We start from the raw sequence: 22,004 nt of genomic DNA, 5'->3' as shown, positions 1-22,004 counted from the left end.
TCTCTCTTATTAGGAGTGACTTCCTGCACCTAAAGACAGGGAAGTTGTAACGTTGGTTCTTGCAGCTAGCAAAGTACTCAGCATCAAGGCCCTGCCACCTGTTGACTGTTGCCTTCTCATCAGGTTAAAGCTCTCTCATCCAGTCCCTTTGAGACACCACATGAGACACCACAGCCTTTTGAAATTTACATAATGAAATATTTTTAAAATTGTGCCCAGCAAAATGTACACTTTCAACTTTTAAAACTGAGCATCATCTTTCCAATGAAAAAAGAAAATTTAAAAATAAATAAAATTACAGTAGAGAATGTGAATTTTGAGTAAGATTCTAGGGGGGTCTATTGATTCTCCTGTAGTGATAGAGCTCAAGTAATCAATAGGAGAGGATTTTTACCTTAAAAAGACCCTCTAGAACTGCAATGATGTCTATTAAATATCACAATTACACCTGTAAGTAGAAGCCATGTTGTCAGAATGCCTGTAACACACCCAAACATCTCAAACCCATCCTTTGCTGACCTTTTATAATCCCAATTTGTTTTTTCTTTCTTATAATCCCTTTTACACTTTTCTTCTTCTTTTTAAACAAAGAGAAATAAAGATACACATTGGTAATACTAACAGTTTATAGTCACACAGAAACACAGTGTAATCTCTGAGTCCAATATACAGAGAAAGGAGGAAAAAAGCTACTCTGTGCACTACTACACAGGGCCTAGTACTCACAACAAAGCAGAGTAACTGGAGGGTTTTCTTTGTGCCTACGGAGTACAGTGGTAGTGGTGGTGTTGATTCCATACACTTTTTTTGTTGAGACAGAAAGGGATAAAAATGAATTTAGAACAGAAAGGTATGGAGATTATTTTCCCATTTTATTCTGAGCAAGGTATTTGCACTCAAATCAGTGTTGAGAAGAGACCTCAAGAACAGGGTGATTGACCACAGAGAGGGAAAAGTCTGCAACCCCCCTCCCCCCGGTTTTAATGAGGTTTGGAAGCCATCAATGTTTTCTATTAGTCATCTTCTCCTTCATCCTCCTCCCCTTCCATCATTGTCTTCCTTTCCTTCCCTCCCATCCTCATCCCCTTCTCTATCAGTATCTTCCAATCCCTCTCCCTCCACCCCTTCTCCTCCTCCTCCTTTTTCCTCATCATCAGTGTCAGTAACCAGGTAGTACAGAACCAGGCTGAACATCATCTTTGATGACCTCTCCCAACTCATCTGTGCCAGCATTAGAATGGTCAATAAACCAGGTCAAGGAGCGCTCGGTTCTTCCTGCTGCTTCTTCCTGCTGGCTTTATTTTGTTTGGTGGAGTCTTTTGTCAGACCCTTTCCAGATTTCCATTTTATTTCAGTCTAGTTTGAAGATGTATGCTGTTCTCACTCAGGATGAAATTCTTTGGCTATAACTTTATTTTCAAAGTAAGGATTTTCATCCAAAAAAAATCTGTCACCTGACTTTGTGTCTTCACATTCTGTCATTTCGGTTTTGGTCTTGTCCAGCAGGCCTTTCTGTCTGTCCTCCAGCAGCGCAGACACTTGTGATGGTAGATACACACTGTTCTCTCCAGATCTCAGATTTGGGCGACCAGTTTTGCCCTCTTCTGAAGACAAGGTTGGCGGAGTTGATTGCATCTGTGTTCTACTTTCATCATCTTCTCACTGGCCTGTCATTAAGTCTCCATTCTGAACTTCATGGATAAGTTCAGTGGCTTCCATGAGTTTTGACTGCGGTTCCCTAGGCTCCAGGTGATTGGAGTTGAGTTCGTGTCCTGGCTTTGTCGGGCTGCGCATGTGGACGGGCAGCGCTGGGAATGCGAAGGGGCCAAGCGGGCGAGGGGGCGGGTGCCACTCGCGAAGCCCTTTGGGTTTGGCCGCCTCCTGCGGCGGTGCTTGGTACCCAGGCTCACTCGCTCGCCTGCTCCGTCGCCTGCTCCGTGGCTCGCAGGCTTCCTCAACCTGGCCCTGTCCGCCTGTTGAGAGCCGCGAGGCGGCCGGTACCCTGGCCGAGCTGCTTACCTGCAGGGGAAGGCGGCGAGGCCGCCATGGCAGGCAGCTTGCTCTCCCACTAGCCCTCCGCTCTGCGCGCTGGGCGCTGTGCTCAGCTCTCAGGCTGAGGTCAGCCTGCCCGCGGCTGCCTCCCTCTTCTTCCCTTCCCTTCCTCTCCTCCCCATCCTCTTCCCTTCCCTTCCTCTCTTCCCTCTCCTCGCCTCCCCCTCCTCCCTTCCCCCTCCTCTCCTCCCTCTATTCTGCTCCTCCCCCTCCTCGCCTCCTCCTCCTCTCCTCCCTCTGCCCTGCTTCACCCCCTGTCCCTCCCCAGCTCCCAGTCCTCACTTCACCCCTCCCCCCTCTTCTTCTGAAAGGCTAATGAAGTCTTCTTATTCATAATAATGTCAGTTCTGTCATCTATCTATCTTATGTCTGTCTGTCAGTTTTCTTTGTGTCTGACTTCACTGGATTTGGACCCTTTGTTTTGGGAAGTCCCCTGAAAAACCTGCCTTCTATTGACAGAGCTGAAAGTTCCAGATGTTCTTCATTTTGCTTTATAACGCTGCCCAGAATCCAGAGTGCATGGTTTCAGTGCTGGGGAGCCCACCCATCTGCACTATGACCTCATTTCTGTTTTGGTCTTAGAAGCTGCCATTATCTTCATATTTATACTTCACAGTCAGTATCCGGTTATTTTGGAAGCTACCAAATAATCCTTCAAAGCGTTCCTTCTTTTTTAAACTGTCTGGGATCTTCCCCCCCCCCCCCACACACACTAACAAATTACAAAGGCTAGAAAGCTTCTCAGCTCATTTGTTGGGGATCCGGTTGTGGGGCCTGAACTCTGGGCCTGGGCGCTGTCCCTCAGCTCTTCAGCTCAAGGCTAGCGCTCTACCACTTGAGCCACAGCGCCACTTCCGGCTTTTTTTCTTTTTGCTTATGTGGTGCTGAGGAATCGAACCCAGGGCCTCAGGCATGCAAGGCAAGCGCTCTACCACTGAGCCGCCTTCCCAGCCCACTCAGCTCATTTCTTTAGAACATGGAATATCTAATTTCTCTCAGAAGGACAGTGAGTATTTCCAGGGAGCCTAGAATTGTAGTCAAGAAAGAATTTTGACGATAACCTTGTCAACTGCATATCTTGACCTATTATGGGTATAGTAGTAATAATAGCCTTGGGATATATAGGTATGGAATATTGGGAAATTCAGTTAATTAGTTGGAGGGCTGTTTGTGTATGTATGTAGGTATTTGTTTGCATAAATGTATATATAGACACATAGATGGCCTCTAATGTGAAAGAGTTGAATTTACTCTGTATTTGGAAGTCTTCCACTTTAATCATATCCAATTCTGAATTCTCAGTTTCAGTAGTTACAAAATGCTGAATAAATATAAATAATAATTAAACCTTCAAAGAATTATAAAAGAAGTACATTTATAGTTTTCTTCTGGGAGTTTAAGTTGATAGGATGTTTTGATAGATCAGTGGCAGCACAGATATCCAGTTGTAATTTTATAAATGAAGGGACATTGGTTGCTCAGGTTCATACCTAATCACAACTTAGCTTTTTCCAATATTATAACTTTCTAAGTCCCTTTATTGTAGTTTCTTAATTCAAGAAAGAAATAACTTAAACCCTATTAATAGAGTATGTATGTGTGTGATACCATTTTCTATAGCTTTTCAAAAACTTAGGTTAAACTTTTTGTAAGGTCACTGTAAGTCATAAAGTCAGTAAACTTTAGATATTTATGTTTGAACACTTTTTTGCACTTCACAGGAAGTTGCAAAAACATAAATATCCAGAGTATTTTTAGTGCTATATAGGGCTGTATCCAATTTATATATTTTTCAGATGAGAAAAATAGAGATAGATAAGAGCCTAAGGCCCTGTGACTGGCCTTCTGTGTAGATCTGACACTAGAACCTTGTGCTTATCATGGTTAAGATGGTGGTTCTGTTGATTATTGTGGTGATTCAGAGTGTTCATTGCCTCCATTTTGACTATCTCTTGTGCAGTGTAATTTTTGCTATGGTAAGTGTATTTAGGATTCCAGAAAAAAAATTAGGGTTTTTGTTTGTTTTTGATTTTTTCATTTGTGAGTCATGGAGCTTGAATTCAGGGCCTGGGCACTGTCTCTGACCTTCTTTGCTCCATGATAGCACTCTAAACTTTGAGCACAGCTCCACTTCCATTTTTCTGGTGGTTAATTGGAGACAAAAGTCTCATGGACATTCCTGCCCTGGCTGTCTTTGAACTGGGATCCTAGATCCTGAGTAGTTAGAATTTGTGAGCCACCCATGCCTGGCTCGAGAGGTTTTTCTGTTTTTTTTTTTTTTTAATTTTTTAGTATTCATTAGTTGCACAAGAAGAATTTTGGTGTGACATTTCTGTACATGTATACAATGTGTCCCAATCACAATCTCACCCTAAAAGAAATAATTTTTAAATAACAGAACTGAGTACTTTAATGCTGGAAGCTATGGTTTATTCTGGCATGTAGGCTTAGATTTAGGCTTTGAATTTCTACACTTTGTGTCTATTAATATTATACGGAAATATAGGACTGACTTAAGGTCTTCTCTTTTTAAAAAGTTGATGAAAACATTAATGTCATAGAGTGGGTGGTGAGGCCATTTAACCAGTGTTCTGATTAAGAGGCTGTTATTACCCAGGCACTAGTGGTTTATGCTTTAATCCTAGCTACTCAGGAGGCTGAAATCTGAAGATTGCAGTTCAAAGCTATCGTAGACAGGAACATCCATGAAACTCTTATCTCCAATTAACTATGAAAAAGTTGAAAGTGGAGCTGTGGCTCAAGTGGGAGAGCATTAGGTTTGAGCAAAAAAGCTGAGAGGTAGTTCCCAGGCCCTGATTTTAAGCCTCATTAATGGCACATGCACGCGTTTGTACACAAACACACACACACACATGCACACACACACACACATACACAGCCATTATTGTTTTTGCATATGCAGTGCAGTCCTTTCTTCTTGACTGGCAGATTTTGACATAATATTTTATAGTAAATTAATAATCCTGACATTTATTTAAAGCAGAAAAGCAAATCTTCAACATTATAATGGCTTATTAAGAGTTATGAGATGACAGTGATATGTTCTGAAAATAATGCCAGATGGAGATCAAATAAAGGAAGCAGAGATAAGACTCCCACTGACAATGAGTACTGAAATGCTTGTGTGGAAATACTGGTAACTAAGATTCAGCTGATCTGGTTTCTTAGATATTCTCTGCCTCTTTCTGTATTTCACTATTATCTCTTCCCAATTTTTGTCTTCTCTTTCATTTTCTGCCTAGATATGTTAATACTTAACTTTTTCTTCAGTAAAAAGCTATTAAATCGCCTTTTAATAAAAAAATACATGGTTTTATTTAGGTTTCTAGTTCTCTGGAGTTAGAGAATAATAATAATTCAAATACTCAAATAATAGTTTTGAGTAATAAAAAATACTGTTCACCCTTACAGATACTGAATTCCCATTACTGTTTTGGAGTATATTTCACAGCAGAAAAATGTTTTTTCAATACTCAACAGAATCAGCTTTGCTCTGAGAACTTTTTCCCTGTGCTATTAATTTCACATAGTTTGGATATGTCAGGAACACTGCCTGATTACAGACTGTGAACATAATTTATGAATTTGTGTTAATTAGAATACAGAATAACAGGAATATTAAGGAAGGTAAAAATAAGTGGGCATTTTTGATTGTCAGAAAACTTTACATTATATAAAATATTTTTAATAAATGTTTTGTTCTTTAACATGTTAGTTACCCCATTTCTCTGTTACAGTTCTATACAGTTATGGGGAATAAAATGTATAATAATGATACTCTGAAATAAGGTTGCTAACTCCTTTTTTTTGTGTGTGTGGGGGCTGGTCCTGGGGCTTAAGCTCAGGCCCAGGCCAGGCACTGTCCCTTAGCTTCTTTTGCTCAAGGCTATCATTCAACTACTTGAGTCACAGCTTCACTTCCAGCTTTCTTTGTAGTTTATTGGAGGTAAGAGGCTCATGGACTTTCTTCCATGGACTGGCTTCAAACCAAGATCCTCAGATCTCAGCCTCCTGAGTAGCTGTGATATAGGTATGAGCCACCAGCACCCTGCTCAGGGTTTCTAACTTCTTTGAAAACAAATGGTTTTTAAAAAATCTTTTTAAAATAAGAAAACTTAAAAAAATTGACACCATTATATGAAACCATGATAATAATATAGGCAGAAAAAGTAAAGTTGTTTGCTGTTCGTATGTATCATGGTAGTGGAGAGGTCAGGCCTGACTTGCTTGGGCTGCCTATAATGACTCTCCCCCAGTTCTGGATTCCCTGGCTTCATTTTAGTACAACATATTTATTTATTTTGTTTTTTGTTTTTTTGGGTCCGGTTGTGGGGCCTGAACTCTGGGCCTGGGTGTTGACCCTCAGCTCTTCAGCTCAAGGCTAGCGCTCTACCACTTGAGCCACAGCACCACTTCCGGCTTTTTTTCTTTTTGGTTATGTGGTGCTGAGGAATCGAACCCAGGGCCTCCGGCATGCAAGGCAAGCGCTCTACCACTGAGCCACCTTTCCAGCCCCAGTATAACATATTTAAAACACTGAAAAAAATATGTAAAATGTATGTTGAGAGTCCCTACTAACTGGAGTAAAATTCCTCACTTTTAGACCTTGCTAAAAATAGAATATTACCTGAGTAGGGCATATTTTATATGAGTTCATTCATTTATGATTACATTTGGTGGGAATCAAGGTCCCCTGTAAAATCATCACTGGGTAACAATATTTCCTTTACAGGTTTAGAGGTCACACCTGAAAGAGAATTTCAAAAGGATTTTTGGTTGAAGCAGCAGGTTATTCAACACAATTCAACATGAATGTATTGAATGTCTATGGTATACAAGACATTGAATTATCTCTCAAGAATACAGAAAAGGAATAAAACAGATTTTATACTCACAGAGTTTATGGTTTGATATGGTTTGTAAGACTTTCCCAGATCACAAAATCATAGAAGAAATTTAGTTCTTAGCTTCCTTTTTATTCTACATATGAAAAAAAAAATTGAAGTGATTTTTTTCTCTCTCGTTTTTTGTCTTTGGCAGTGCTGGAGATTGAACGTAGGTCCTTACCCAAACTAAGCAAGAGCTATGTCAGTGAATTGCAAGTTTTTATGAAAAAGTGAAACATTCATACAGAAGTAAACAGAATTCTGTAGTGAACCTCTGTATAACTATCCTCAATCAAACGAGGCAAATTCTGTTCTGTCCTCTACCTTTCACACTAGTTGATATTGAAGCAAATCTCAGACATATGACTTTACCTGGAAACCTTCATGGTGCAACCAAAAAGGACAGGACTCTTTACAAAAAACAGAATAGTTATTACTCTTAGCAGCTAAAAGCAGCATCTTAATGCCATTTAACATGCTGACATTTTTTCTTATCAATGACATACATACACCCTAATAATTGTTTGACACCTTTTAAAAATCTTTATAGGTTCACCCCTGCATCTTTTTCCTTCCTAGTTTTTGTTTGCCCTTTAGAATTTTCCATGTCCAGATTGTTCTCTATGATTGTTCTCTTAGTGTTTCATGGTATAGTTTAATAAATTCCTCTGCTTTGTTTATTTTCTGCAAATTGATAATTAAGTTTTCAAGGTTTTATCCAATTATGGTTAGACTATTTTGGTTATATCTACCTCATAGATTAGGAGGTGGCCCTCCATCCTCAGTATAAGAAAGATACAGACTTACAAGGTGTGGTTCTGACTGTCTTTCTGACTCTCTGTCTCTGTCTCTCTTTAACATGAGAAAAATGGTGGTCAGTGCTTAGATACATTAAATCATTAAGGGCTGCCCAATGGTGATGTTAGAATTCTATTATCTCTTTCATTTGCTGAGTGTCCAGAATATATTTATAAAGAGAACATGCACTGTTTGCTTAAAAACATGGTTGTAATTTGTGTAATAAAAGAAGGAACAAGTTGGGCACTGGTGGCTCATGCCTGTAATGCTAGCTACTTAGGAGGCTGAGATCTAATGATCGTGGCTCAAAGCCAGCTTGGGAAGAAAAGTCTGTCCGACTCTAATCTCTAATAAACCACCAGAAAACTGAAGTGAAGCTGTGGCTTGAGTAGGTAAAGTACTAGCCTTGAGCTGAAGAGCTCAGGGACAGTTCCCAGGCCCAACAAACCATGACCAACAGAAAAAAAAAAAAGGAGGCCCAATATTTAATTTTTGCCTTTTATTGGCAAGTTTTCAGAATGATATAATTCTCTATTATTCTTCAAAAGGAAAAAAAGAAAAGGCTCGCCACATCTTAATTATGATGGCTAATTGTATGCATCAAGTTGAGTGGGCTAAAGATTTACAGATAACTGACAAAGCTATATTTGGGTGAATATGAGGATGCTCCCAGGAGAGATTAGTATTTTGATATGTAGACTGAGTAAAGATCACCTTTTTTTTTAATTGTGAAAATACCGTACAGAGGGGTTACAAGTACATGGGCAAGGTACATTTCTTATCAAGCATTGTTGCCTCCTTTGTTTCCCCTTTCCATCCCTTCCCATCTCCTCTCCCCCAAAGATCACCTTTATCAATGTTGTTGGTGGCATCATTTAATCTGATGAAAGGGTGAATAACAAAAGGTGGTAAGAGGGTTAATTTTACTCTTTGGGTTGGGATATTTGGCTTCTCCTCACTTTACATTTAGCATTTCTGGTTCTTGGACATTCAGACTGGGACTAACATAATACAAGGAAATTGACTTGTTCTCAAGATTTTCATATTGGACTTAGATTACACCACTGGCTTTCCTAGATTTCTAGATTTTAGATGTCAGGTTGTGACATTCTTCTTTTTATTATTTTTTGGATTTGTTTATTTGAAACAGGTTTTTGTTGTAGATTTCCATGTGATCCTCATGACTCAGCTTCTCTTGTGTCACAACCAGGCACCACTATACCTGGCCAGATTGTAAAAGACTTCTTTTAAGATTCCATATTTATCTGAACTTTTATAGTAATTTTAAAATTCTATCTATCTATCTATCATCTATCTATCTAATTATCTACCTATCTATGTATCATCTATCACTTGTTTCTGCAGAGACCCTTGGCTATAATAACTTTGAATATCACAGGATCTCTTGAGATTTAAATGAATTTGATGTGTCTTAATCCATTTACATTCATTGATGTGCTTATTTTCTAGTCTTTGCATATTTCAAGTCCTTCACTTGCTCCTGAATCCCCATGACACAATGTTGATACTTTTTTACTTCTTGAGCTGGTCCTAGGGCGTGGACTCAGGGCCTGAGCACTCTCCCTGAGCATTTTTGCTCAAGGCTGGCACTCTGCCACTTGAGGCACAGCACCATTTCTTGTTTTTTGGTGATGTTAATTGGAGGTAAGCGCGACATGGAATTTTCTGGTGTGTGTGTGTGTGTGTGTGTGTGTGTGTGTGTGTGTGTGTGTGTGTGATGGATTTTTTCTGTCTGGGCTAGCTTATAACCATGATCCTTGGATCTCAACTTGATGAGTAGTAAGGGGTACAGATATGAGCTACTTCAGCCAGGTTTGATGTCAGTACTCTTTGATAACTTCTTTGCTATCTGGCAAGAAAATATCTTCCAGGTTTAGTTTTTATGTTTCCTGCTAGTCACCAGATTTAAGGGGAAAATAAAAATACTTACTGATGTTTTGTAAGGTTAAAATGTGAATTTGAGTTTCTTCATTATTATTAACTACAGGACTTCAAAAAGCACTGGTTCTGTATCCCAGTCTGTACTACACAGAAACATATTTACCTTGGACCATATCCACCTTCACTAGCAATATTTAAGGAGCTGGTTTAAGCCACTTTGACCAATCTTAGGTGTTACAATTTTTTATTGTAAAACCTTGTAGTGCAACTCCACTCTCTTCCAGAGATAAACTCAGTACATAGATTCTGTCCTATAAATGCCACTTTGGCAAATGACATTACTTTTCTTTTTATGTTCATGTTTATTTTATATTTTATTTTTAGTGTATTTTTAGTATGTTAAAGTAGGAGTGTTAAGGAATTGCTATTCAACAAAGCAATATATGAGTACAATGCATCTTGATTAATATCATCCCTTTCATCATTTTTCCCCAGCTCTCCCAGTTTCACCCCTTCTCTGTTTTGTAAGATAAGCATTGAATTTTATGACTGCATTCTTTCCCTCTTCTTCATTTGTCTAGCTCCATCTCTTTGATCCTTTTTTCTTTTGAACACTCATTTCCTGTTGTTTATTTTGTTGGACTGTGAGTCAGCCTTTCTTAGCAATTACACTGTGAGTTCTTTCCTGACTCTACCAGATTTTGGCTGATACATTTGTGTACATTTGCATACCATTGAAAATGTTTACTTGTATTTATAAATGAATTCTAGCTTTCATATATGAGAGAAAATATACATATTTGACTCCCTGAGCCTGACTTCATTTAGTATGATATTTTCTATCATTTTTGCAAATGATACAATATTATTCTTTCTAAAGGATGAGTAAAATTCAGTTATATAAATTTCTTTACCCATTCATCTATTGAGGGGCACCTGGGCTGATTCCATACCTTGGCTATGGTGAACAGTGCTGCAATAAACATGGTTGTGCAGGTGGCTTTACTGTATCCTAGTTTGTAATCTTTAAGAATAGAATTGCTGGATTTTACTGTAGTTCTTTGTTTAGTTTTTGAGGATCTTCCATACTGTTTTCCAGTGTGGTTGAACAAGTTTACACTCTTACTAACATTGTACTAGAGTTACTTTTCACTCACATCCATACTAGAATCTGTTATTATTTGTATTCTTGATGATGTCCACTACTACTAACAGGCTGGTCTACAGGTCTTCATCTTCCTGTCATATGAGTGCTATCATGCCCAAATTGTTTCCTATTTTAAAACTGTCAGCTTTCTATGCACATGTATATAATCAGTGATAGGTATCATAATTTGTTTTGTTGGTCTTGGGCTTTAACTTAGGACCTGGGTGCTTTCCCTGAGATTTTTTGCTCAAGGCTAGCACTCATTTGGAGCAATAGCACCACTTCTGGTTTCCTAGTAGTTAATTGGAAATAAAAATTTCACAGGCTTTCCTGCTGGCTTTGAACCATGATCCTCAGATATCAGCCCCTTGAATAGCTAGGATTACAGGTGTGAGCCACCAGTGCTTGCCTGGTATCATCATTTTTAATGTATGTTTCTCAAAAGTATGATAAAGTACTAACCTAGTATTTCAGACTATGTCCTTCTTTGGAAGTAGTATTACTTAAAATTCACATGAGAGTAGAGTGGTACATTTATCAGAAATGATCAGCATCCTTAAAAGGAAAAAGAAAAATAAAGTGACACATGCAGAGAAGTTACTAGAAGAAGATATCAGAGTGGTAAAAGTACAAGACAAGGAATGTGAAAAGTTCATGGCCTCCACAAGAGCTAGAAAGAAGCAGGAGGAGCAAAGTTCAGGTGACACCTTTGACTTCAGCCTTCTAATCTCCAAAACTGTGAGACTGTTCAATTTTTTTTGTGCTGCAAGCTGCTCACTTTGTTATCCTTTGTTACAGTAACATTCAGCACCAAATATAACCATCTTTACCAGTGATGTATTCTATGAACCAGTTTAATTATATAATTTAATAATAGAGAATTTTTTTTGTTGGTCATGGGTCTTGAACTCTGGGCTTGGGTGCTGACCTTGAGCTTTTCAGCTCAAGGCTAGTGCTCTATCAGTTGAACCACAGCACCATTTTGATGCTCTGGTGGTTAATTGGAGATAAGAGTATCACAGACTTTCCTGCCTGGACTGGCTTTGAACCATGACCCCCAGATCTCAGCTTCCTGAGTAGCTAGGATTACAGACATGAGCCACCAGCACCTGGCTAATAGAGGATTTTTAATAGGTAAATTTAATGTAGATTTCTTTTGGCTTTGTGGTTGCTTTTTAAATTGGAAAATAGTTTTTTTTTTTTGTCGGTCGTGGGGCTTGAGCTCTGGGACTGGGTGCTGTCCCTCAGCTGTTCAGCTCAAGGCAAGTGCTCTACCACTTGAGCTACAGCACCACTTCCGGTTTTCTGGTGGTTTATTGGAGATAGGAGTCTCAGGGTCTTTCCTGCCTGGGCTGGCTTTGAACTGTGATCCTCAGATCTCAGCCTCCTGAGTAGCTAGGATTACAGGCGTGAGCCACCAGTGCCCAGCTTGGAAAATAGTATTTTTTAGTTTGTAGTGAGCAAAGGAACTGAAAATTTGGGTTAAAACCTCAACTGCGGGAGACAGTGAAGCCTCAGAGAGGGAAGTAAGTGGTTTGCCAAAGATATTATGTAGCAGAAACAACTAAAACCTAGCTCTATGGATGTACCATTCTCTGTCTTTTCCATTACATACATTTCAATTGTTTGTAACATTGGGCATTTTCAGTTGTTGCAAAGTTTTTTTTGGTTTAGATTATTTCTCTTTGCCTTTGTCTTTTTGTCTTTGCAGTGAAATTTTAATAACTTGCAATGCCATATATTTAGTGGAGTATTACACACAGTTCAGTTTATTGTCCTTTCTTGTGACAAACTATAAACCCATTTTACTCACGTTGATTTTGTGAGACACATTTTTATTTTACTCCAGCATCTTTATAATCTTGTGTCTCTAGAGGTCACTGTGGCTTAAAGAAATTTTTGTCTGCTTCATTTCAAACTACATTCTGTTAACATTTAGCTCAAAGCACTTTAGTCAATGTGATGATAAAAATAATGGCCCAAGGGAACAGAAGTCAATTAGAATTACAACCTTTACAAATATTAACGTATACAATGATATTGATTTTGGTACACAGAACTTTTTACTGAGCCTATGGACTTTAATATTCTTGGAAATATTTGAAGTATTTTTCCTTAAACATGGAAATTATTACCATTTTTGTTTAAAAAATACATGAATTATTCTTCTAGTTTCCTTTTAGAAATTGACTTGTACCTCTATTCAATGCTATTCAGACAGATGCCTCTGACAAGCCATATTAATTCTTCATGAAGTTGATTTGATTCAATTATATCTATATTTTCATATTTATGTTGTGTTTGTTTTTTTCATGGTTAACTAAGTTTAATTCAGTTGTTATATCCTGTTCTACTTCATAAAAATAACAAAATGTTCCTATCAAAATTGCATTGTGATGTGAAGACAGGTTTCTTGTTTTCATACAGCTGTAGAAAAAAGTTGGCACCAAATGCACTTAAAAGAAGTTTTAAGGCTTAATACAGACTAGTAATTTCTCAATGCGACAAAGATGATATGAACAGTATTCATCCACACACAGGCATTCCAGAGGTCCCATGCAAATGATAACTGGCTCAGATGATACTCTGCACTGCTTAGGCCCTAAGCCCAACCCACAGCCTCACAGGAAGACAAGGGGGAGAAAGGGAAAGTAAGGCAGGCACTCTGCTGCCCAGAGAGTTGAGGGTACTTTGGACTGCTGCTGTAGGTTCCCCTTCTCCACCCACAAGTCCCCATCAGTGGGCAGAACTGGAGAATTACTTTCCACTGGACCAACACAGTAATTAACATTGGATTTCTTGGAAATCCAATTCAGAATTCACAAGTCAAGTTCTCATTAAGAAAACAGTCCCAAAATGTTCATTGCTACCATCAGTATTTGCTGGTAAGTTAAACAAGTTACTGTGTTTTGGTTTAAAAAGTTAAGAAACATTAATGACATTTCTTTGAAACAGCAAAAAACAACCAAACATGCCCTTAATTTGAAATGACATCCTTATAAATGATTTTAACTATAACCCATTTGCAATCTGACCATCACATGAAATACTTGTTTCTTGGCTCCAGAGTCTGCAGGACAACTGAAGGGGCGGGGGACTCTTTGGTTGACAAAGCCCAGTGCAGACCTCTCAATAGATCAGGAATAGCAAACAGAGCTCCTGCAGACACTTATGAAGTTAAGCAAACACGAGTGTGACTGTAGAAGCTGTTGCTTTTCTTAAGCTTAATAAAAATGATGACACCTGGCATCTGGTGTGAACTCTGCAAACAGGAGCAATAGCAGCATCCAGAACCTCTCCTGTTAACTGTTATCCACCAGGCGGGAGGGAAGTAGGGAATGGAGGCTGCAGCCCTTCTGGGTTGAGCAGAGATCTCTACCAGGCAGAAGATGCAACACAACTTGTACCAGCACAGTATCTCTGTTGGCAGACTACTTAACATCTTGGCCGAAGGAGCAGAATTTGTGAATGTGTTCCAGAGGCTTTCAAGCTTACCACAGGGGCTTGGAAAAGCTCTTTTTCTTCTTTGGTGTGCCTGAGAAAGGGACTCTTCCCCCGCCCCCAGATGTTAGAAATTGGGTCTATAGGCATTTACGAGAAGCTGTTATTTAAAAACAACTTTTCTGGTATTATTAAAGAAACCAACCTACAAACCCAAGGTTCTCATGCACATCTTCTTCCCACCAACTACAGGAACAGAACAGAAAGGAAGAAACTGATTAAGCCCAGTACTTGGAAATATCTGAATGTTTTAAGTTCTGCAGAGGCTAGAGGTCTTGTATAGAAAGAACTGTGGAAGGGGGCCTAGACTTAGGGTTGATGAGACAAACAAAAAGAACAATCTAGAAGCAAACCTGGCATGACAAGGAGCAGAGCCAGCCCTCGAAGATTTGTGAGACTGGGCCATTGTTTTAGATTCAGGAATGGACAATTCAGAGAATTAGTGTATAAAAATCTTTCACAAAGCAGAAGACTGAGGACTGGTTTCAAGACTGCAGGACAATACACTGGGTGTAAGATGGAAAGGTAATCCTGGGAGGGAAGGCCATGCTGGCAGTAGACTCCCTACCAGGGAATGCTTAAAGCAGAGACCAGCTTTGTAGTATTTCCATTTACACTTCACTCCCACATTTCCCCAGAGACAGACAGGTTGTTTGGATTTCTTTTATCCATTCCTGGATGCCTGACAAGGGAAGATTGCTGATACCTGGACAGGGAAGGTCCTGCCAAGTTTCTTCTCTCATCTTGGTTTTGCTCCATATAGAACCACCAATGCATAGATTCCAAGAGTCTCATTTTATCCCTAAATGTGTTTCACAGCAGCCTAGAAGGCACAGTCCTCTGTGTGGCTCTTAAGAGGGCAACAAAGCCATTAAGCAGCCAGCCTCATGTGCAATAACCATCTCCCACCCACTAGTTTGCATGAAAGGAAACACTAACATTCAATCACCTATCTCTCAAGTGTCTGGTCTGGCTACAGGCAAAGCAGGCGCTTCTCAGTAGAAGGAGATGCTGGATTTGCCCCTGGAAGATTCAGGACCTTGTTGTGGGAGCGAGGCCGGGGCCCCAGCCTAGGTTCATGGCTGTCCACTGCAGGTATGGGCTTAGGTGCCTTTGCATGGTCTCCTCGGGAGTTCCCCTTCTCACCAGGCTCTTCTTGGAGCACGGCATGTGTTGCAGCTGTAAGATCAGCTTTTGTGGCTTCTCCTTCACACAGGAAAACATGGTCCTTGGGTTTGTTTGGGTGTGCCAAGGGTGAAGTGGCAGTGACTGGGGACCCGAAAATGTCACTGTTCTTCCCACCAGGTGGGTTCAGATGTTGCCTGGTCTGCACAGGAGTTGATTCGTCAAAGATACCACTTCCTTTCCCCCCTGGGGGGTTTGTTCTCTTTGTATGTTCTAAAGCCCTTCGGTTGGTCCAAAAATATTTGATGCATCCTATTAGGCCTACATGAAGGAACCACTTCTTCTGGACTTCCAAAAATATTGCTAGCTTCTCCTCCTGGGGGCTTCATGGACCTGGAACCCTGCTGGCCAACCTCGCCGTCTGCACCCTGGAACATGTCGTCCGCGCCCGGCGCTTCCCTCAGCACCAGAGACCTTATGTTGTGTTTAAAGAAGAGGCATTATGAAATCCTTGGGATGTATAGACTTGTCATAGGTTAACTAGGATGCTATTGAAAAGTCTATTGTAGCTCTGTCACAACTATCTTCTTTAATATCCACCACACTTTTAAGACTTCTTTAGCTCTCTAATTTCTTCTTTGGCATCTCTTCCTGTCTTGGTTTATTGGGATAATATAAAGGTGAATTGCTGATAAAATTGTAGATTTGGTTAGAATTCTTAGATGACTTCATTTATTAAATACTCTTCAATGAACACATAGTAATGGTGGGAAGAGAGGAAAGAAGACAAGTTTACATTATTTTAGGGATGGGCATCTACAAAGTGAACAAGTGCTCCCATGGGCCACAGCCTGAACAGTTTTGCTGTTAACTATTCTCTTTTAAACTATAATCAAATACATATTAGTAACTACATATAATATATATAACAATGTAATATATGGAATAATTACATTTGTTAGAGGTTATATTTATTTGATTATATTTGTTGTAGAATTCATTGCTGCATATTGTAGAAACAGTAAAGAAGGGCTGGCTAGAGCATCAACATGCTGAAGGCAATAGAAAGCAATATCAAGTACTTGCTACAGCAAGATATACTGTATACTAAGATTGAAATGATGCATATATTAGCATGTCTCCTGTATAAGGATGACAAATTGCTGAAGCATTCCATATTTTAAAATATTGCAAATGTATGGCTATATGGCAAGAAAAGGAACAATCAAATGTGTAGAGCCAAACTCTCAATTTCTAGAAGTCTGGGACCACTTAGAATATAAAGAAATGCCTATATATACTTTAATAGCTCCTAAGAGATTATTGTTTGTCTCCTTAGTCCATATGTAAGGAACTCATTTAGTGTGCAGAGCAATTTTGTAGTTGTAGGAGATATTGTGAGATATTTAACAGATTCCAGATCAGAGTTTGATGCAGCATATCAGGAAGGTGCTAGAAAATACTACAAATATGAAGAGGAGGAAGGAGCTGGAGTGATAGGAAAATAGTTAATGGAAAGCTATTTTTCAAATTGAGTATCCTTTAAGTTCACACCCTACTTTGATTTTTAAATCTAGCCATGTAAATAAGTTCTAGCCATGTAATATTGTCAGTCCCACAATATGTGCTATTTTCAGGCCTAGTCTATAAAACTCTCCTAATCATTATCCTTTCTCTTCTTGCACTAGTGACACTGGAAGCCAAGTATCAAAGTTAAGCAGAATCCATGGAAGAAATCTATTCCTGCATCAAGAGAAGAGCTACTTAACTAATACCTAATTTGGACTTTAGGAGAGAAGAAACTAACTTCTGTCAAGCCACTGATTTTTTATTTTGTTCTGCAAATCACCATTATTATCATTATTATCTTTTTATTAATTTTGGTTTATTAGTCAAAACAATATAGCTTTCTAAAGCTCAGTACATCATGTTAACTGTCATGAGAAGATGAAAAGAAAAAACCTCCCCATGGGCTGGGAAGGTGGCTCAGTGGTAGAGTGCTTGCCTTGCATGCTAAAGGCCCTGGGTTCGATTCCTCAACACCACATAAGCAAAAAGAAAAAAGCCGAAAGTGGCGCTGTGGCTCAAGTGGTAGAGCGCTAGCCTTGGGCTAAAGAGCTGAGGGACAGCGCCTAGGCCCAGAGTTCAGGCCCCATGACCGGACCCAAAAAAAAAAAAAAAGAAAAAACCTCCCCACCCTCACTTCCCCACCACATCCAAGCTGATGTCATAGTAGAGAGTAGAATACTAGAAGTTGGGGAGAATAAGGAGAATGTGACCATAGGGGAAGGCTCCACAGTAAGTACCAACTTACAGTTCAGATCAAGAAATTCTGGTGTGCCATTATGGAGATGGGTGATTTAGATGATGAGAATTTATTGGTTATTCCATGAAACTAGAAGAAAATAGTCTGAAAATTTTCAGCAGAATGAAATGTTTATGTTTTCCTGTCACAGAAGCCTATGTTTAACTAATAGAGAACAGGAGACTGGACAGTAGGGTGCAGAAAATTACAGACAGTAAAGACGTCCTGGAGGCAGAATATAATACAACTGGTTGAACTATAATATTGAGCAAAAGGATCAGAAAGTTAGGTAGTCTCAGATTATAGAGCTTAAAGTAAACCTACTGAGGTGTAAAGGTAAGGAGAAGTGATACTCTGTCTTAGGATAATAAAGATTTGTTATTGTTTCTGTATTGGCAGAGGTGACATTGGATGGGGTGGGAAAATTGTGGTTGAGGTCAGAGTGGAGGCAGAGATTTCTTTCCAGGAGAGGGTAGTTGAACACGTGGGCTGATGGTGGGGGTGATAAAGGCATAGGCTGAAAAAAATGAGCCACGGGAATGTTGATGACTATGGGAACACTGAGGAAAGAGAGAAGCTGGAGATAACTTTTAGGTCTATACTTTAGAGCAGTGAGTGTTCCTTTGCCACATGAGCTTGAGGCAATCAGAAAACGAAAGAAATTACCACAGTATCTACAAAGATAAAAAGAACAGTTAACATCAAACTACAGCAGCATTCATCATGTTCGCAAATCCATTTTGTCTTCCTAGGTACCAAACTATATTTTCAATCCTTTCTTGGAGCAAGGTAAAATAATATGGTTAACTTCTAGACAAAGGCACATAGGTGCAAATGGTATATGCTATTTCCAGCTCAGTCCATAAAATCCTCTATTTTATTCCCCAGCATCTGTTCTGTGGCAACCTTGGAAACTACATATTCCAAATGTTAAACTGCAATATGGAAGAATCTTGTCTGTAAGTCACCATTTAGATGAATGAGAGCTTTCCTGAACAGCTATGCAACCAACTGAACTATGACTTAAAGTACAAATTAATCTTTATTGTTTTAACCATGATGAATATAGTGCGTGTTTAACAGAATAACCAGTGACACAAATACTTTGTTATTAAGCAACTTTATGTTTAATGTAGCATCTGTTTAATGGATGGGCTAGCCCTAAAATCAAACTTCATTCATACTCTGGTGGAATAACTCATGATATCACAGGTTATTGTTCCAATAGAATTTTAGAATCTTTTCCTGTTTATTCTCTTATTTTACAGTCTTAGGTGGTAAATTCTGGTGGGTAGATTTTAAAATAGAAAACTTGATGGCATATTTTGTCTGTCTATTACTTTCTTATTTGAAAAAATACTTTAACAGGTAAAAGAGGCTTAAACTATAGAACTTATTTCACAATATCTTGTCTGATATACTACTGGGTGTGTTAACAAATATATTTTAGAGCTTCTCTTATTTTTTCTTTATTTGACAGCCAGTAAGTTTTCTGGTACTGTTACATTTATGACTTCATAAATTGGAAATGTGGTCAGAAAGAGAAAAACATTATCACTTAGAAACTCATCTGCACGGAAGTGGCGCTGTAGCTCAAGTGGTAGAGCGCTTGCCTTGAGCTGAAGAGCTGAGGGACAGCGCCCAGGCCCAGATTTCAAGCCCCACAACCGACAAAAAAAAAAGAAAGAAAGAAAAGAAACTCATCTGCAACAAGATTTTTACCCAAGGTTTCATTGGAATTATGGTCTATATGTAGAATCTACCTTTATGCTATAATGTTGAAATCTGAAGTGAAAGAATTAACCTCATTATTTTCAGTATAGATTGAGTAATAACAGGCAACATTCTGATTATAGAAACTAGGTAGAAGTGATCTCTATAAACTAGATTGCTAACCTTAGTTTATGTCACTTTGTGTTTCCATTGAATGAAATTTTGGTGTGCTGGAAAGTGGCAGCTAAGATACAGCTTAAACATTTTTCCAATATGAAACTATTTGTGATTTTTGTGCTAGCGGATATTGAACCTGGTATCTTCAGCATGCTAGATTATTACTGTCATTAAGCTCTATCTCTAATCTTTTATATATATAAATATATATGAACATTTAAAACAGAAGCAACACAGAAGAGTATAAGAGTGAAGTGCATCTCATAACCTACCAATGTAAAAGAACTGTTAAAATTCTGAAGCAGATTTTTATGCCTTCTTTATTTCCATACACAAAATAGTCATCAGACATATATACGAATACACACATAAATAGAATCAAAATAGAGTTTTGTAATTTACAATTTTACTCACAAGCCTGAAATGTGGTTGTCTCATGTCAGTAAATAAGAATCACTTTAAAAACAGGGATACAGGTGGACCCATTACAACAATGAGATGTACAAATTGAAAACGAACTTTACAACTTTGGTGGGGGGGGAAGGGGAGAGGGCCGGGGAGGATTGGGTGGGGGGTCGGGGGGAGAATGGGAAGGGATGGGAAGGGATGGGAATGGGAAGCAAAGAAGGAGGCTACAATGCTTGATAAGAAATGTACTCATTATCTTGCCCATGTAATTGTAACCCCTCTGTACAGCATTTTCACAATAAAAAAATTAAAAAAATAAAAAACACTATAAAATAATCTTTTATAGAAAATACTATAATATAACTAGTGTGGAACACTGAGGTTTCTAGTTTTTCACCATTGTGAGAAACATTGCCATTAACTAATGTGTGTATGTTTGGGTTTTTGTGAGTAGTGTAAATTACTATGGTAAATTTACTTGGAGGGAGGCAAACACATTTCTAAATTTAATAGTATTGGAAAGAGAGTATATTTATTATGGCCAATGCATAGGAAAGGCAGTAGAGAGGATAATGCCTACCATTATAGAAACTGAAATGAAGAAGTCCATGATTCTCTTTCATGAATAAGTGAAAATTACCTGAAGTAAGTGATTGAATTTGTGTTGTTTTTAAAAGCTATTCTGACTCCTGTATTCCAGTGTCAGACAAGATTTCCTGATAAACAGGAAATGAAACTAATATGTAAATGTAGTGTAGTTAGAAAGATGAGAAAAGATTTTGTTGGAATAGTATAACAAACAAGTAGTATAACTTGTTTGCATTCAGTCCTCTTCTCTTACTTTGAAATGATCTTGTGGAATCTGAGATTACACCTGAGGTACTATTAGGATTTGTGAGGTTCTCCGTGAGTTCCTCACATATTCTATCTGATTGCTTCACTGTTGTTTTGTTTCCATGAGAAGAAGCTAGTAGCCTTTACTGTATTCATTTCCTTCTCTTCTTTCTTCTGCCTGTGTTAGCTGAAAAATACTCTGAAATATTGAATGAGAAGTTGGAGAAGAGTTAGGGTTGAGAAACTAGGTTTGAGAGTCTCTACTATAGCAGCATTGACAACAAGAAAAAGCAATTAGAGAACTAAGGGATCGTCACTGGTTTGTCTTTTGCTTTCTGAAGGCCTGATGTGTAACACATTTGAGTTGTGTAATGTGTTTTTTAGATCCAGGCTCTCGCTTTTGTGGCTTCCAGGGTTGTACTCTAAAATGCCTCAGCTCAGAAGAGAGACACATTTTCTATTGCTTATAATTTGTTCTGCTTTCAGTCCATGTTCACATGATATCAGCTTTATTACATGGAGACAGGAAAACTGAGTCAGCACACAGATTGTAAGTACTACTGTATGTAGAAATCAGGCCTGGAGTCATTTCACATCTCTATGGCTAACTGGTGTGTGACCTTGACAAGATTGTCAATGATTTAGTACCTTAGCTTTCTTTCGTATAAAATAAGTATAAGAATATGTCTTTTCTACAAAAGATTATTTCATAGTTTTTCAAAGTGATTTTATTTACTGACATGAAACAACTGCATTTCAGGTTGTTGAATAAGTGACTATATGTAAAGGCCCATAGCATATTCTTTTTTTTTAATTTTTATTTTTTTTGTGAACACACTATACAGAGGGGTTACAATTACATGGGCAGGTTAATGTATACATTTCTTATCAAGCATTGCAGCCTCCTCCTTAGTTTACCCTTCACATCCCTTCCCAGCCTCCCCCCCCCCCGCAACAACATTGTAAAGCTCGTTTTCGACATGACAACTTGTACTTCTCATTGTTGCAACAGGTCCACCTATATCATTAAACGACTTGTTTTTCCCCATCTCCTCCACAAGTTATACTGACATCAAATATAGTGAAAGCAGGGGTTATACTGTGGGGGAGGGACATACAAAGCAACAAAGAAATA

The 22,004-nt window shown here is 38.7% G+C and overlaps 2 pseudogenes; both read right to left on the bottom strand.

Moving 5' to 3' along the window:
• Positions 1 to 1,013: 1,013 nt before the first annotated feature.
• On the bottom strand, positions 1,014 to 1,794 carry LOC106001469 (annotated as a pseudogene).
• A 13,424-nt stretch (positions 1,795 to 15,218) lies between these two features.
• LOC106001471 lies at positions 15,219 to 15,869 on the bottom strand (annotated as a pseudogene).
• Between the last annotated feature and the right edge of the window lie 6,135 nt (positions 15,870 to 22,004).

The sequence above is a fragment of the Dipodomys ordii genome, unplaced genomic scaffold (genome assembly GCF_000151885.1).
Source record: "Dipodomys ordii isolate 6190 unplaced genomic scaffold, Dord_2.0 Scaffold300, whole genome shotgun sequence".
Classification (NCBI taxonomy): Eukaryota; Metazoa; Chordata; class Mammalia; order Rodentia; family Heteromyidae; genus Dipodomys; species Dipodomys ordii.
Note: the sequence above shows the minus strand (reverse complement) of the source record. Positions and strands in the feature narration are given on the sequence as shown.